Source organism: Macrosteles quadrilineatus, unplaced genomic scaffold (genome assembly GCF_028750875.1).
Source record: "Macrosteles quadrilineatus isolate MER2022 unplaced genomic scaffold, UCM_ALF_1.0 Scaffold_3__2_contigs__length_128488019, whole genome shotgun sequence".
In the NCBI taxonomy this organism is placed as follows: domain Eukaryota; kingdom Metazoa; phylum Arthropoda; class Insecta; order Hemiptera; family Cicadellidae; genus Macrosteles; species Macrosteles quadrilineatus.
This window is the reverse complement of record NW_026542596.1, coordinates 125933068-125952616: the sequence shown is the minus strand read 5'-3', so window position 1 is coordinate 125952616 and position 19549 is coordinate 125933068.

Sequence of the window (19549 nt, the reverse complement as noted above, 5' to 3'; positions counted from 1 at the left end):
CGCAAGTCGTAAAACTGTCAACCCCTCGGCCGAAGAATTCGTCGGGGGTAGGACCAAGGAGCGCAGATGTGCTTGCGCTCCTCGGTCCGACCCGGGCAAGAAACTAATCCCCTACTTACGAGGGTTGAACAAGACAATGCTTGCGAGTAAATCCCATTAGTCCCGCCTCACTGACTACACCATTGATTTGGGTGTACTTTTCTAGAGCAACTTATTACCAAACTAATGTGGTATCAACAAATTACCAAGCCGTACACTTTCACTTCCGAATTTAAATTGCAATATAAAAGCTGATCCTTCAGCTGAATGTTGAACCACATTTAGATTTTATTTATAAAACTGTTAATAAAAATGTATGTAAAATAGGCTACGTGTTGATAATTGCGATTTGGATAAGGTAGGCGACTTGTGTCTTCATGGTGTGGATCTAAAATCTGAATATTAGTAAGTTTATTCAGTTTTAATAGCTGCTTTAAACAACCGTAATCTTTGAAAAGAAAAGGGTATTGTATCGTTAGTAACTCAAACCTAACTGTAAACAATATCAATTAGACTCTAGTTATTTGAACTTAAATATTAATCCTACAAAACTGACCCGAGTGACCAGAAACACCAAAAACTGGAATGGGCTGCCGTGAAAGGGAAATCTAAGAAATTGCAAATGAAATCCATTCGGAGTAATGTAGGGGATTAACGGGACATCCATGTAAGATCTTCACTCATAATTCCTTTACATTTCCAAGTATTGACTGTTTATAATTTGTACCAAACAATAGGTCGAATAGTTTGTACCAGATGCCTACGACTACAATTTTCAACAGGTAGTACGTTCACCATTCCCAGTAATAAAATCATTATTTGTTCATCAATTAACAATGAGGCATATCGTGTTATTGTTCTAATACAAATGAGAAAAAATCACCAATTTTTACTGTCCAAACATTTTTAAAATCAACCCCTGCGTAATAGAGCAGGCAGGTTACTTGCCTCTAATGTATTTCAAGCTACAGTACAGAAAGAACGACAATAACTTAAGATTTATAAATCTCTTATTCGATTCTAGACTCAAAAGAATTATTATTATTATTTTCTTCATTAGTTATTTGTGCAACTAGTGAGAAAAGTGAGCAATTGACTCACTCGAGAGAAATCCTTACTCACGAGCCGTAGGCGAGTGAGGAATGGTTTCTCGAGTGAGGCAATTGTACTTTGAACTCGAGTTGCACATTATACTTTTCCTACAGTTACCATAAAACAAATAAATTGGTGAAGAAACATAACCTATTTTTACACAGAAGTGAACTTTTAACATAACATTTAATGCGAAGTGACAAATACAACAGTACAACAGCTGACCAGCTGATTTACAGCCAGTGCTGCCAACGTATTTCACGCGCATACGACGTTGACTGCATAGTCGGAGAAATATAGGATATGACCTTAAAAAAATTGCAAGAAAACGTTTTATGGTTTTATTTTGTAGAGTTGGGTTTGCAGAATGACATACTAAAAGTTGCCAAAAATCGGTGCACGAGAAAACCACTAAAATCAGAATTTAAAATTGCGGCTTTTTCCAACATTGGACAAACTAAAAAAAACATATTTCACATGCATTTGTTATGCACATTTTTGAGATATTGACTTGGGACCACCGCCTGTATTTATTGGGTGGTTAGTACTTCATTTTGATAGGGAACATGTTTTTGGCCGCCATCTTGGATCCGCCATATTGGACATAGATAATTTTCTTTCAATGTAATGATAGTGTTGTGACACATCATTACCAACTACATTTTTACACTGATTTCAATGCCGAAATCCGTTTTTAAATATCTTTATTCATCTAGAAGATATATTCAAACGAAAACTCTCCACCATACATTTCTTATGGACGTTTCGTAGTTTGATAATTTTTTTAAAACTATTTTTCTTATATCTCCAGTTCTTATTGACGCTTGTAGTTCGTTCTAGGCTTAAAATATTCAGTAATGTAAGGGCTTTCATTTGAGCTCTTGATTATTAAAATCAGACGAGTTAAAGACCAGCTACGAACCTCAGAACAATATTAAATTTAACTTTTTAGAAATATATTTTTATTAAAAGATTTATAACTCGGGTTGTTACTACGTCAAAAAGTTATTTATGGTCTCAAATTACTCAGTAAATGTTTCTCTTTAATTTTATTGGTCATTAAACAAAATCTGACAATTTTAAAATGAGTCATGGACCATAATTTAACATTAAAATTTATTTATATTGTAATTTGTCTTTAGTTAAAGACGTATATCCCCAATTCTAAATAACTCCCAAAACTCTTTATAGTCTTAAATAATTCGCCAAATTATTGAATCTTATTTTAGCTATGGATTACTTTCCGGGAGTTATTAGGGTTTGGGATATATGTCCTTAACTAAAGACAAATTTAAAAATAAATACATTTAAATGTTAAATTAAGAACCATGACTCATTTTAAAATTGTCAGATTTTGTTTAGTGATTAATAAAATCAAAGCTAAACATTCACTGAGTAATTTGAGAACAGAAAGAACTTGGTGACGTATTAACAACCCGAGTTATAAATCTTTTAATAAAAATATATTTCTAAAAAGTTAAATTTAATTTTGTTCTGAGGTTCGTAGCTGGTCTTTAACTCGTCTGATTTTAATGATCAAGAGCTCAAATGAAAGCCCTTACATTACTGAATATTTTAAGCCTAGAACGAACTACAAGCGTCAATAAGAAATCGAGATATAAGAAAAATAATTTTAAAACAATTATCAAACTACGAAACGTCCATAAGAAATATATGGTGGAGAGTTTTCGTTTGAATATATCTTCTAAATGAATAAAGATATTTAAAAACGAATTTCGGCATTGAAATCAGTGTAAAAATGTAGTTGGTAATGATGTGTCACAACACTATCATTACATTGAAAAACAATTATCTATGTCCAATATGGCGGATCCAAGATGGCGGCCAAAAACGTGTTCTCTATCAAAATGAAGTAATAATCACCCAATAAATACAGGCGGTGGTCCCAAGTCAATATCTCGAAAAAAGTGCATAACAAATGCATGTGAAATATGTTTTTTTAATTTGTCCAATGTTGGAAAAAGCCGCCATTTTAAATTGTGATTTTAGTGGTTTTCTCGTGCACCGATTTTTGGCAACTTTTAGTATGTCATTCTGCAAACCCAACTCTACAAAATAAAACCATAAAACGTTTTCTTGCAATTTTTTTAACGATCCCTATGTAAGTTTGCTTAGTTTGCTTGGACTAGCATGTTACGCGCTCACTATTTCGTGCCTTCTCTGGATGCGTGCCTGGACGATGCAAATCTGGAGTGAGACAAAGTAATTAGAGTGAGACAATGTTAACATTGTCTCACTGATGAGCGAATTGGCCACTTTGCTTTCTCAAATCAGTGAGAGAACATGTACATTGTTAGGTAACTGTAGGAAAAAATTATTCTATTATATTTTTATAAATAATTTACTTCGTAACTGGTAACACTACTTGAATTAAGACCTTGTTTTAATTTCTATTAGTTTATTTTTTTTTAGATATCCGTCCAGAGTACATGCTGGTTACTGTTATTTTAATTTATCATTAACATAGAGTAATTATGTTTATGTTTATTCGTAATCCGAAGGCTATAACATCTACCTATAACGACGCTTAAACCATACTTGGGAAATAGCCAAGTAAACTCTGATTAAACGAATTTGTGCTTGTCTAATTAGTTAGGAATAATTATTTATATGAACTTAAGGGTAAAGGTTTTCATTAGATAAAATTTTACGCCGGCAATAATACAGAAACGAAACGAATCGATTTACATTCAGATATTCCCAACAATATACTACTACGACAATATACTTCCAGAAAACCTAAGTAATTCTTATACAAAAAGTATTTTTAAATTTAGACAAAGCCTATGTGAACAACACTACTTTTGAAGTAAATTTAGCCTAGGTACATTGTAATTTGGCAAATATCACGTTCAGCAATAGGCTCACCCACCTAAGCCGGAAATGCACAACATAATATGTTGTTCTTAAGAATTACTTTCAAAAATGGTATGCGTTGCTTCTAAATAGTACGAATGTCCGGTAGTATATTGAGTCATTCAATATCCTAACTCAACCACGAGAGAAAATTCCAGGCGTTTCCGCAGGACAAAGGGTGAATCACGGGGAGAGAGAGGATCAAGACAAATTATGTACAATCATGCATGTTATAAGCAATAGTCGTCATGCCTTCAATTATACAAACTGTACCTGCAAAACAAAATACTGTACATTATTTAATAACTCTGAAACGCAGAGAGGATGTTTACCTGTCTCACATAATATAATATGATTTTAATCATAATAAAATAATGAAAATTTAGTTCCGTACTATTTAGTGATAAATATTTAATTTGTATTAATCTACACTTGGAAAAATATGCAGTTTGTCTGTATTTAAAATGGGCTGATTAACGTCGGACAAAAACAAATTGTTTTTAAGATAACTTTTTCGAATACTTAATACAGTATCTTGCATTGTCTCTGTTAAAAGTTAAAATATTTATAGTTTCAAAACCACTCCTTTCATTTTCACTTTTAAGTGGTGTATTCAGTGAGGAGTAATTTACTCACAGGGTCGACCTAGCCATTGTCTCTTTTAATCCGTATAAGTAGGGGATTAGTTCCTTGCACGGGTAGGACCGAGGAGCGCAAGGTACCTCTGCGCTCCTCGGTCCTACCCCTACGGTTTTTATTTATGACCTCCCATTAGAGGAGGTATTGTGCGCTCCTTGGTCCGCGAATCGGTTCATTAGTGACGGAAATAAGTTAAGTTTATGAGTAGTAACTATGTGCGGTGATTAGTTGATTTATGCGTGGATTTATTGGTCTCTGTACAGTTGATTTTAAGCACTTACATTGTAGTATTAATTGGTTGAATTTTTTTCGTCATACTGCTTTAAAAACAACTGTTTTTCATACGTTGAGATTTAAAAGTTCTTATTTTTAGTCTTTGGATAATACACATGTTTCAATGATAATTATCGTACTAGAGCCATAGAATAAATAACTTCACCCATGCTAGAACTAAAAAGATCATTGTTGATGATACTTTTGATTCGAGGTCGTCATAAATCGATTAAAATGCATTCGGTTATAAATAATGGAAACATTCATTGTTGTATTGTTATTATTTTTGCGTGTGTTCTTATTACACCACTGGTGAGTGACAACTGTGAGTGACACGATGGACAGAGCCTAACGAGTCGTATCGAAATATAATAGAAAAAGCGCAATAAAATAGTTTATAGTACTTGTGTACGTTTCTTTTGTTAAGTGCGTTTTGTATTTTAATAAAATTAGTCGTATAAATAAACGTTATAAGGAATTCAAGGTAAATTTATTTCCACTACAACCGTGCCCTAATCAAATGTTTGTTTTGAAGAACAACCGATTGATTCGAACCACAATGATTGGTTTGACGTTATCAACGTAACAACCGGTAGAATTAACCGAAATTATGAATGTGCAACAACTGATTGTTACAAAAGAAAAGCTGAAAGAAACATTTGAGGTTATGAGGACACAGCACGTAAATTGTAATTCTGTTTTTATTAAAACCTAAGTTTTTTGGAAGTATAACGAAAAGTATAGTTCGTCACTCGAAAAAAGTGTCTTTTTATACTCGCTCATTTCTCAGCAAATTCTTTAAACTAGAGCTCGTATTAAACAGATCCACTTTTGATCCTAGTGACAAAATATACTATTATAGAGGTGAAATGTGTAATAATTTCTACTGAGAGGCTATGTTTGAAGAAACAATTAAATATGTAATGGGGTATGTTTGGATACTTCACAATTTATTATGATCCTGGTTATAGTAATCGTGAGACAAAGAAACAAAGAGGGTAATCAGTGTTGGTCTTGTAATTGCCGTTTCGATAAACGAGAAGTCCAAGTTTTCATTGGCTCGAAACTGGATTATCAACAATTGTCCTTGACAATGTAGGGCTTTTGATAACTGAATGATCATTTATAAACAGCTGATCTTACTCATTGCTTCACCAATGCTGCATAGATCGTCATACTCCATTCTACACTAGTTCCACATCTTACACTAGTTCATTCATTCTCAGCTTAAAATACACATCTAGGATTCAGCCAATGCCGCACTATCAGCTGTCTTGTTTGTTATCACGACTGAAACAAATTATTCAAAAGATTTCAAATATCTTAGGTTCTGCTTTACTAAATAACTGCTTTAATTGTTGAGAGGGTGTATGTGTTTTGTAGGGTATATGCAATACCTTATTCACTACTGCTAGCAAAATAATTGTATGTACCACCTTCTTGTTTGTTAGCAATATTTACAAAACATTTCTTTGCAAAAATTTTGTTTCGTGTATCATTGTTTTATATTTTTCAATTATCTAAGGTCTAATAATTATTTTTTTACAAAAATGGCCAAAGTTAACAAAGTTTGACATGGTTATGTTAAGTAAAAAATATGGATACTTTTAAACAATCTCTACATTAACCTAATCTGACCAAACATTTACAGTTAATTCAACAATTAATTGTGTAGAAATTATTAAAAATTGCCCACTTTTTATTCCAACCAAAAATTAGTTCCGACAGTTTCACCAACAGCTGTGTCTGCCTCGTGGTGTTGGTTACAGTGTTACAGACTTGTTGATCGCCACACCTGGAGGTTCCCAGATATCAGAACTATTGATCAATCCACAAACCCCGCCAGTTTGACAGCCCTTGACTAAAACTGACGTCTCTATTATATCTCGCGGCCGACACGGTTTGGATGCAACCGAACTTTTGGGGAGAGTTTTAGAAAAAAACACACGAAGCTGGCACCTAGTACCTCACTTCGCCTTGCATTAAACTATTCTTGTCTGATTGTAAAATGTGTGCCAATAATAATAATAATAATAATAATATGTTATATATTGACCATTACACCTTATTATTGACGTAAAAAATTTGTATTTGGTGTTCACAATTTATGAAACATAAGAAACTACAAGTAATCCCAATGTGATGAATAATTTTTTAAATATAAATGTTCTGGTCATGATAATCATTGGATTGAGTACATTATCTATATAATTATTAGGCTACATGAAACTTTGTCGGTTGAACTCCTCCGCCATTTCTTAACCGATTTTATCCATTGACGTCTCATTGGAAAGAGCGTGTCACGTAGATTTGCAAACTGGCCCCTTTTTTAAAAGGTCCCTTGGGCTCTGCCCCAGTGGCTTTGAAAGTTCCCATGTTATCCTTTTGAAGAACATAATTGTTTACATTTTGATAAGCTGTTTAATTTAATTGCTGTTATTTATTATTTTTTTCAATTCAATGAAACGCATTGGGTACATTATTTACTGATTTTTTTAAATTAAATATTTACTACTTTATTTACTACTTTAATTTACAATGTAAAAAATGATATATTTTACCTCCTATTTAATGAAGAACAACTACAATATGAAGATTCCCACAAACAATGAAGAAGGATGTTAGCCAAATTATTACAATTTTGTAGGAAACACGGACTTAACTTTATGATGATTGGCAAATGAAAACACTCTAAAGCTGAATTAAACTGGTACGGGAAGGACATTAATTATATGTTTTCTTAAAAGTCAAGTGATATTAAAATACCCCCGCCGTAGCAAACCTGCAGACTAAGCGAATTTCCATTAACCTGATTGGATTTACACTAAAATGCCTCCATAAAAATAGCACATTTATTTCCTATTTAAATAGAATAAGTTTAACGAGTACTTAGGTTTGCTGCAACAGGGAGGATAAAAAAGATTTTTTTTTTTAATTGATAATATTATAGTAAGAAATAAAAGTATTTTCCAAAATCGATCAAAATATGTTCATAAACAAGCAAACTACAACAGTTGACTTATTCTCCATAAGAATAACATGGGAATTTCAAAATTACAATTTTTTTGAATTTTCTCCATAACAAATAGGCGCATAATAACGCTTCAATATACTAAATTGTTTGTTTTTTTAAGCTCTACGAAATGGTTTAAAAAGAAATTGTGAAATTTCGTGTTTTTAGGGTCAAAAATAGGAAAAACCTATTTTTACCCCATAAAACCCCCCATAAACCCCCGTTCCCATAGTCCGATCATGCTGGTTCGCGAACTCATTCAAGTTTATCCCTCCTTACACCTTCAAACCAAATTTTATCAAAATCGGACAAAAATTACTCAAGTTATCGTGCGGATGGACACACACACACACACATATATATATATATATATATATATATATATATATATATATAGATATATAAAAATTTTAACGAATGGTGTTTTTGGCCTCTGGGGACATCAAAATGAAAAAGTAAATCGGTCCCGGGCTTAGGTCTTACCATGAGACCTACGGTAATAGCTACTTCCCTATAGGGAAATTCGCTAATAAAATGACTAAATCCAAGAAACCTTAATAAAACGTCCATTGAAGGATTTGCATTATTCACATTTAATGGAAACAAAAAACCATCTGAACAACATTAGGCCTCTCAATTCTGCATTTTTTCAGTTTAATATAACCATTGAGTTGCCTACACGTATATAATTGAGTATATGTGTTTACTCAATGATATAACTTACGTTATAACAGTAACTAGCCAAATTATTGCCAAATGAAGCAAATACAATTGTGATAGAGAGGTTATTCAGAAAATCAGGCAGTTCTTACATTATCATTGACAACCTAATGCGGCTATAAGTGGGAAATATTTGTAGAATATACTAAAAAACCAGATCAGCTTTTGAAAAATGATAAAATATTTACAATAAATGTTGATTATATGGAACTGTTAGGTACCTACGTAATCTACGAGTTGAGCCTTTTAAACTCATCGGAAATTATGACTTTTATTGGTTTTTAAATAAGTTATTTGTTTTTAAATAACTACTTTACTTCTTTCCAATTGCTCGATTTCGAGCAACATGTACACTAGTATGTTATTATTGACGTAAAAATATATCATTCTAGAAATATATTGTATGTTTTACTTGTTCTTCTTGGATTATCCAAGCCATTTTGTGCATTCATGGAATTTAGACCCCTCTGTTAAAAAGATTTCAAACTTGATAAAGCGATTGAAAAATTGTCTGAATATGTAGCTTTGATATAATGAACTTAACAAATATACCTTTAAGTTGAATATTTAATCCTTGAGTAAACATATAAAAATATAAAATCTTATTAATGTAAAAACCTGTTCTTACCCTGTTTGAAACAAAGTTACAAAAATTGCTTTCTGTTCTCTTTACGTTTCATCTTCACCATCCAGTCCCAAATTTGACTAGACTATAAGCACTGAAATTATCTTAGTTACCCAAGGCTAGTTAGTTCATATTCTAAATCACCATAATTAATATTTACGTAACTGATTCACACAAATATCTCATAGCTCTGTTTAAAGTACGTAAATTTATGGCACGAACTTTAAATGCATTGTGTTTTATACTACTTTCATTTGTAATTTGTGTGTGTCGTTTACGTGATTGTTCTAGAATTTAAACCAATGTCATAACTGAGTTGTGTAGTTATTTCACACTAATTACTAAGTTTTTCTCCAACGTATTACACTTTTATGTGTTAAGAATTAAAATCATAGTTAAAATGAACGCTTCGCAAACATTAATACTTTTTAATGAAATGGCGATTATACAAAGAAGGTATTTTAAGCAATGAATGGAGATGAGTGTAGGATGAGTGGCGCGATATTGTAGTCTTGTTAGTGACTAAGGCCGACATATTCCTTAGACACATGTGTTAATTAATAGCCTATACAGCTAATGGCAACCAAGGGACCTACAGTTTATAGTGGAACTCGAACCACATTTTTGCCTCGGTATTAACGAATTGGTCTAATTACCAGGATAGTACTGCGGATAGTCGTAGTACTCACTAGTGGACGTTAATCCACACCAGGTAGTATCGTAACCACAGTGCATGCCTATAAATATCCACAATTCGTAAGGTCCTAGTAGTTGGATAACAGGACGTCGCCACCGTCCCAGTCATATAGGAATATCAAAGTCATTTTGATCCAATTTACTATATTGGGGTGCATTACCTTACTATGGTTACATCCTGTTAGCACACCTCCCCATACCTCATAAAGGCCATTCACCAGATTCCACAGCCATAGAAGAGCCTGTAGATGAAGACGCGGCCAAGTAGCCGTATCAAATATTTCACCCGTACATATATCACTCATTGTTGGTGTTGTCACGCCTGCAGCCAGTCTCAACAGCTTTGTCCGCTGTAGAGTGTAGACGCGGCACGGGGCGACGCGGTGATTGTCACTGATCACCGGCCTGGAATCACTCCAGCAGCTGGAGTCACCGGGCTGGAAGACGCAACATGGTCATGCCCATTATACCGGCGGCTTCCTTTAACCTGGTTCTGGTTTGCCGTTTTTTTCTGGTTTTTTTCTCGGATCGTTTTCATTCGGCTTAAAAGATTATGCAACGGACTGTGATGTTGTGGATTTTAGCTGGGCCACGTGAACCACGACGGGCTGAATCGGAAATGTGTTAAATATACCCGGTCCTTGAAGTCAATAAAAAAGCTACCTGCACAAAAAGTTTAAATGTATCATAATACTTGTTTTTAAGTTCTGTAGGACGATAGAGTGATTCTAATATGACTTAAAACTTAGAAAAGATAAAAAGTAATATTTTAATAATTTTTACTCATGATAGCAATCCATTATGTCTAAGAGCTACGTTTATTTACCAACAATAAATTGGTTGGTAATTACAAAAAATACATTTTTACGCATTCGATTTGTCAAATAAAACGTTCGGCAAAACTCTATCCTTTCCACTCCAGAGCTTGTTGAGTAATTTAACTATGCATATATTTTAATGATTTAACTCATTTTATGAACACAATAATAAATTATTTCCAGATAAGTTTCTGGTACATGCAAACACGTTAAGGATAAGCAAAAGTATCTAAATGCATAAAGGGGTAACTCATAAGAAATCCATTCGTCCCGTCAACCTTAATAAAATTTGTACACCATTCCTCTACTATTAACTAAACTTCATTAAAACCTACCTATTAACCAAAACTTATAGGTTAATGTATGTGACTAACCACATTCTTTTAGGTATTTCATTTTCGTGACATTTAAAGGTAGAGAACCCTTCTAACACATTTATGCATTTATGGGGTGAGGGTACGTCTTTATATTTTCTTTAAATGTTTTAACTCATTGGTAAGGGAAAATTATGGAACTTACTTTAATCTGCATCCTACATTTCTTGCCAAACTCACACATATCCAAGACACAAACAAGATCCAGAGCTATTAAATTCCCTCAATTAATTAATAAAAGCAATTATCGTTGTTGGCCACGATGCACCGCATTTGTGGATTGATTGGGCGGCACCGCAGCTAAATAAAGCCACATCCCATTATATTGCGGATGAATCCACAATCCACAATCCACTGTCCGCAATACGCCGCTCTCCGGGCGTCAAGCTTATCATCGGACGCACGCTTCTTATCAGCAACAGCCGCAACAATTACTCTATATCAGAGGTGTCAGGTGCAACTGGATGTAGAACTGACAGTAGAGAGGCTATCTGTGTTTGCGTAGTGAACTTCATTAACTGTATTGAATTGGTGATTGCAATCGTGTACGTAGAATAATAAGACAGGTCTACAATTTGGTAACGGAGTTTATGAAGATATTTATTAGTTCTGCAATGTGATTTCGAAATTGAGTGGTGTATATTTGAATTTTCGTAAATTAAGTATGCTGTAGCCTTGGATAGTAACTAAAAATACACAAGCAAAAAGAAAAGAAAACCATTCGGTAAATTAAAAAGTCCATGTAATGAATTTGCATTCCATACAAATTATTTAGTATGATTAACTAGCTATTGCCCATAGGCTTCGCCCGACATACTTTTCAGTTTTATTATGAACCAGCTGAAGTTGTGACTTCACTACGAGCTAACAAGACATTTAACATGTTATTTTTCTGTAGTATTAATTTTTCTGTGTGTATTCATATTTCTGTAGATAGGCGATGAACAATAATTATAACTACAATCTTCTTGTGTCACACTCCACCCTATACTTAATATGTACTATCCTTACCATGTTATAGTTTTCCAAAGAAAGTGTAAGATTTCAGATTCTTAACGTTATGCAAAGTCTCTAAAATTTAAGAATTAGTGGGCAAGACCTAATTAGCATGTATTATTAAAGATATCAATGAATCACAATTTATTCTTTTGCGTTTCATAAAAATATGCACACGTGACAACGTTTCTAATAAATCTGTCAAAAAATCTAATTAGATGCACCCGACGTATGAGTAATAAGGAAGACAATTTTTTTTATATATGAGGAACGTTCTTTATTTTTAGAATATAATAGAATAGAATAGAAACGTCTTTTATTTGAAGCGGTTTTCAGTACAAAAATACACTGTTTTTCAAAACAACTCAAGTCAGGTACAAAGTCTGCAATACAATAATAAAAGAGAACAAATAATTTAACTAAATCTAATTTTCATGACCTTTGCTCTAGATTCGTTTTAAAATCTGCTCCACTAACTGTTACTAGTAACTTAATAAAAACAAAACAAAACGCAATTTGACCGTAAGCCTGCTGACAGCTTGCAGTTTCAAGCTTAACTGGAATCACTCTGATATCGTGTCATAAAATAAAACAGCGCAGATTGGCAGATTGGACCGCGGACGGGTGAAGAGTTCAAATAAAACTAGCGGTTTATTATCCCGTCAATAGCGACGTTTTATTTACGGGCGGAAAAATGAAACTGCTGATTCGTGCGGGACTTGTCAATAAATCTATTCGTCACCGCCACCGGAAAAACCCGACAAAACTAATGGCCCCATCAATAATGGGCAGGGAATTGCCATTATTAATCTATATAATATAGGCGATCTGCCGCTTTTTCCAGTTTATCGCAATTTCGCCAATCCGGATCAAACGTTAGCCTCGGTGACGGATTCCTCTATTATTCGCACACAATAAAGTCGGTTTTTTGCAAGTATCAATTTTTGAGGGCGTCGACCGCGGGCATATTGCTCGGTGTCCACCCCTGTTTTAAATATCGCCGCGAGCCTTGTGTGCGGTTCGTGTCGCCTAAATATTGCATTTTTGCGTTCAAACTTTCAATATTGCATTGGAAGATGTGGAAAATTCCAGATTTGTAATTAATAAAAAATATTAACAGTCGGTTGCATTTTTTATCAGTTTTCTGTTGCGGTCGTGACTCTGCTGCTTGAATTAACCAGATGTTCAATTTGTAAAGGCCGCAGAGCATCGTCGTGCTGACTGCTGATGTAGGCGTTGTTGTTATTAGTTGGGAGTCCAATGGAATTGAGGCTTCGAAAACTCTATGAAGTACAAAGACATGTCCATAAAGACTTCTTTGTTGTAGTAATGAATTTCGTGTACACATTAAAATATCGGGACACGACATTACTATATAATTTATGGTCAACTAAGATGACTCCAAGCTAGTTTAATTCACGAACCAGATTTCATTTGTCATTTAAAAACGTTGTTGGCTATTTGACAGATTTGAACCAAGGACTCTAGATAAAAGTGCTGCGCTCTAGTGGCTTTACTATTCGTATCTTCTTTTATGTGAGGGATAGTTGTAGACAAGTCATTTTTCAATCATTGAAGTATAGGTTCCAAAGGACCCATCAGAATCAAGTCCAAAGTAAACAAGTAGATACAAAGTCTTCAAGTCTTTATTGGTCATAATTGAAAATCTTCCTATAAATACTACCTCAACTTATAATTTAAAATATATATTAAGTGATGATCATATAAAAGATAATTTAATCAAGGACCGTATACACTTCAAGTAATAAAACTTCACGAGCTTCTGTAGGAATAAGACCAAAGCACAACGTTATTAGGTTCACCTAAAATGCAGGACATTTCATCCACCCTCCTATTCATCTTTCACATGGGGTTAAAATACTTTCATATAGTTGCGCTTCATCCTAATTGTTGATGTGGTTATGTAATTTCCCAAACGTTTACGGACGAGATGTTGTTTGACTTCTTCCTTCAGTTATTGCAGGTATTATCGGAGACTGTGGCCACTGCTAGCGCTCCAGGTGGCTGACGAGGAACCTCCTGGAGTTGGTAACAGACAGACAGACAGACAGCCCCGTCATTACAGGATCACACGCCGAGGGAGAGCTAATACCATGGTTGTCACGTCTAGAAAGCCGGAGGAAACAGGTGATCGCGGAAGTTTGTCTTCGATTTGCAAATTACTGGCTGGAAATGCGGTAGTGTATTAATTGCGCCAAAGAGTTCCTTAATTTCACCAAGCCCTCAAAGGGTCCCAACAAATTTTCCTTAGTTTCACCAAGCCCAAGCGTAGGGGTGGTTTGCCGCTGAATGAATAAACTTGTTTACGTGTCTTTATCCTTACACATCAAAACCTAACCTAACCTAACCCAACCTTACCTAACCTACTCAATTATACAGTCAAAGATGGCTGCCACTTGCGGTCCAGTTAATAATGAACTTATTGGGTGGTTCCCTTGAATAGTTGGTGCAATTCAGGAATACCCGACTACCAGATTCAGGTCAGTTGGCGCAATTAATGCCCGCCCGTAAATACTACTGATGGGATAGGTAGGTACTTTTAGTGAGACCCTTTTCCGATGTTGCTTACTTTACCTAATTCAATGAATAGGATGTTTAGAACTACGTTACCACGTTTTCCTAAATTGAACTGGTCCTTTAATGAACAGTTCTGGTTTTGCTAACTATGGCAAGAGTTGGCATTAGCTAGGGAATTAAGGATTGGCTAATAATTCAGTTGAAATCAATCAAAATCATACTCGATTGATGAAATTATGGCATCTCCAAGTAGATTGGAGTTTTAAAAGAATGCTAATTTTCGTAGAATTTTCAATACTATTCCCTACGAAAAAGTACCAGGATATTTAAAACAAAAAAATTTTTTTAAACATTACGCTTCAATTTATTTGCTCTAATTAAAATACCACAATAAAAAAGTAACCTGTGTGTCAACATTATTAACTGCATCGTTCTTTTAGTAGCCTCTAGCTTAATTTTTTCACATTACTTCAGCCTAAACCTAGTGGTTTTGGCATTACTATTTAGATAAACCGCCTTGGTATTGGCAGAATTTGAACCCGATACAAAAGCTCCGCACTCCTAAGCCTCGTACAATTATATTGTACTAAAAGTGTTAACAATATTTTTAACGAAACCCATTCATGGCCAACGTTTCATAATGTAAAGGCAGCGTTTTGGGAAATGAAGTTTGGTCTCGTGTGTTGATGCATATTTGTTAAAGAAAAATGCTCCATTATGGTGTATTTCTTTTCTGTTGTCAGCAAATGTTTGTCCATACAGTCATTTTACAACAATATTATTCAATTAAGCGTCAGTTATTAGATGTTACAATGAGCCTTAATGATTTCCTAAAATTAAATCCATGTCATAACTGATGACAAAATAAAATCTTACCCTACCTTTTATAGGCCTATCTTAAATTTAAAATATTTCACAGAAATAAAAAATGGCACAAAATTGCATAAATATTTTTAAGATATCGCCAAAGTCTTCACTATACATACGTTTTAAAACGTAAAGTTTAAATTCGTTAATGGGTGAGGTTTTGTAGAAAAATATCCATAATATTAATTGGTCCATCCATCATAATAAAAATGACAGTTCAAACGTAGGAAGATAGTTAGTTAAATAGTTAACAAAATTAATTTCTATGGTTCAAACTAAATGTTTATTTTATTATAAAGTAATAAAAAAAATTTCTTCTAAAATATAAAAGAGTATAACGAATTAAATTTAGTTGATAGTTTGTTCAAAACGTGATTAAATAAATGTTGAAATTATTGCAACCCTTGTTTACAGGTAGAACAGTTACATTTACTTGAGTGTAAACGAAACAGTGGTGTAACATCTACAAACGTTGCTGCTATCGCTTGTAACAGGGCGGCGAGTGATTGCGTCCTTCTAGGTGAATGATCACGTGACCAACACAAACACAGACTTTGTATCACATGTGGCCGAACTGGACGAAATAAACACACAGTGATGTGATATGTGACTCATGTGATCCAAACAAGGTGAAACATGTGGTCTAAAGTGGGTGAAATTAACACACGATTTTGTTCTATGCACTACTGGTTGTCAGAAATAGGCGAAATAAACTCACGATTTCGTACTATGCTCTAATTGTTGTCAGAAATAGGCGAAATAAACACACGACTTTGTTCTATGATCTAATTGTTGTCAGAAATAGGCGAAATAAACACACAATTGTTTTCTATGTTCTACTTGTTGTCAGAACTAGGTGAAATAAACACACGATATTGTTCTATGCACTACTTATTGTCAAAACTAGGTTAAATCAACACACGGCATATTGCTATGTTCCACCAATAGTCACAACTGAAATAAACACACGATATCATGTGTCTCATGTGGTAACCATGGGTGAAAATACCACACTGTAATGCTTTGTAACCATTTTTTTTACTGAACGAAATAAACCCATGACATTGTGTAACAGATAAGATCACTCTGAGTAAAAAATAATAAAAAACACGTCTGTGCTTTGTACCACATTTGGTCAAAAGTAGGTGGAATAACCACTAAATATTGTGGTATGTGCCAAAATTGATAAAAGTTGTTCAAATTAAAAACTAAATCCTGAAATAACACAGTTGAACACTATTGTACTTCATACTACCTGTTGTCAAACTGATCGAAACAAACACACGATATTATACGTTATACATTTGAACACTTTTTGCTACTGATTTTAGACAAAATATTTTCAAAAAAAAACTCAATTTCGAACTTTTTATGGTAAAACTGAGGGTAACGAAATCTGAATATTGTGCTTGTTAAATAGGACACACAAAGGCCAATAGACGCCTACTGTTGTGCAATATGCAATATATGAGGACACGCATTCACTATTATGCTTTGTGTGACATGAGGTCAAAAATGGGTTGTAAAAATCCATATTTAATATTTGTCATATATTCCAAGAATTGAAATTAACAACACTAATAGGTCAGTTACATCTTAGTTTGGGCCTTGCGAAACTGCATCATTAAAAGCCTTTCTTTGGTATATTTATGAAAAATGGCCTAAAGTTTTTTTACTACTCAATGTTGTATTAAATCATACCACAAATATCATGCGGTATACTTTGTCTGTGGGGGACAATATCATTGTCACCCGAGTAGGTGACTAACTGTGGGTTTTTGAATTTGGAACTCGGTCTCTAAAATAATTAGCGATTGTAGTTTTGGTTTAAACTATCCTTCCCTAACTAAACATATAGGCTACTTCTAAAGCATGCCAACTAACCAGAAACATGGTTGGAAACGTAAAAGAATGCTATTCAAGCAAGGCATAATTCAGTGTGGTAATCACGAATTTAGTTGAGCAGAAAACAACCGTAATAACTTAAGTATAAACTATTTTTATCTTGTCAAGATTTATTGGGTTGACAACAAAAAAATAATGCAAATAACTACAATTAATTGTCAAATTTTTGTTGGTCTTGACAGGCAAGATAATCTTGTTCTTTGTCCTAAATGTTCTTGTTGTATGTAATATTACGTATATTAAAACAATACATTGTTATATATATGAAAACAGTAAAAAATTCAACTTACTGTGAAATCAAACGGTTGTTAGCCTTTATTGAAACGTTGTGTGGCAGCGCCTGCAGAATACACGTATGCAATCTAATAACTGCAGTCATATTGCATCATTGCCCCTTCCTTTCTATACTCAAGTTGTGCAGTGTTCTGAAAAACTCCTTAGCAAATAATAGTCAAGGTTATTTTTGGAAGTAGGCTAATTGTTATCACGTCAGGATATAAATTTTTTCTTGCTTGGAACTGGACTACGACATTTTTCTGAAACTAATGAGAATCTAAAGTGCTTCTCAAAAATCAAGTGATAGGTTGAGCGGAGAGGAGTGGTGAGTTGTGTATTAGTTAGTCATTGAAGGTGGTGTATCAGTGATAACCAATACAACAAGGTTTTGTAGCAAGCACTCAAGTCCTAAATTAGGTAAATAAATGCCTATTTGCTGTAAATGATTTTTTTAAGTAGGCTACGTTTACGGTAATGACGGCATATCCGTGTTTCACGTATAGAATCACTGTATAGACAGACACCTAGAATAAAAAAAATTAAAAAAGGTAACTATGAAAATAAAATAATAAAAATACATAATATTAGAACAGGCCACCAATTATACAGTGTTACTAAGAAGTAAACAACCCTTCAATAATTTGACATTTTAAATTTTTTATAGTTTTCAATAACTGATTGATTAGGGGTTTTACCCATGCATCTATTATTTTGATAAAAACAAATCAATTTAATTTATTACAATATCTTCCAAATTGTATTTGTCCTTCAAGGAATACCGTTGACTTGACACCGTTTACACATAAAAAATAGTGAAACAAAAAATTCAACATAGTTATAATTCATCCACCCACTCTTCCCTGTAGGCTTACTGCATTTTGTGTTAAATGTACCCATATTTTTTAATTTCATCAATACATAAAACGGTTCAGGGTCTATGTAATCTATGTAATATGTATGTAGTTGGCAGAGTTAGGAGATTTTTGTGTAAAAGGATTTAAAAGCCATTGCTTTCTGTGAGTTTAGTTTTTGCTTTAGTTAAATATTTATTTTTAAATCTTTACATTTGAAAACTGTTCGTAGACCTACTTACGTCAACTTTACCAAAATCTCTTCTGTTGGCCACACTGGCATCTACCTTAATCATTCAACTTTACATGGCTTTCTAACACTCTTTAACATCATGATAAGAGATTGTTTAACGTTATATGGGTAATATTGCAGTAGAAGCTTGATTTTTGGTAGTTCTGATTTCAACAAACATTTGCGATTTTTATAAGATGCCATTAAATGAGGATAGGGCTACTATAGTGGTAAAGAAACCTTTATAACAAAAGAAAAAAGCACACTATTAAGGTTGTATGACTGGGAATTCGTACAAATCTTTTCAGTTACTGAGTATTTTTATTTCTTCCAAGTTTGAGTTCCATATGTATCTTAGACATATTCAATTGCATTGGATTTTTCCGTTTTAAGGTCTACCATGAAGTAGAATGTGAACTAATCAAACTGAATTTTAGAGTTTGTCTAAGATTTATTAAAGTATATGCCTATATTAGCAATTGCATTGAAAATTTAAGTAAGTTCCTCAATCTATTTTAGTAAGTTCAATTTATTTAAGTAAGTTCTGCAAATATTTTACACCCATTGAAACAAGAAACCCCTAAAAATGAAACAAAAACCAGCGAGCCAATAACTGAGAGAGCACCAACATAAACAAATCAGGAAATAAACGCTCTCTATCGGCTAAACAAATAAAACCGGAGGTATACTAGCGCCCTGGGTAATCCCAGAACAATAA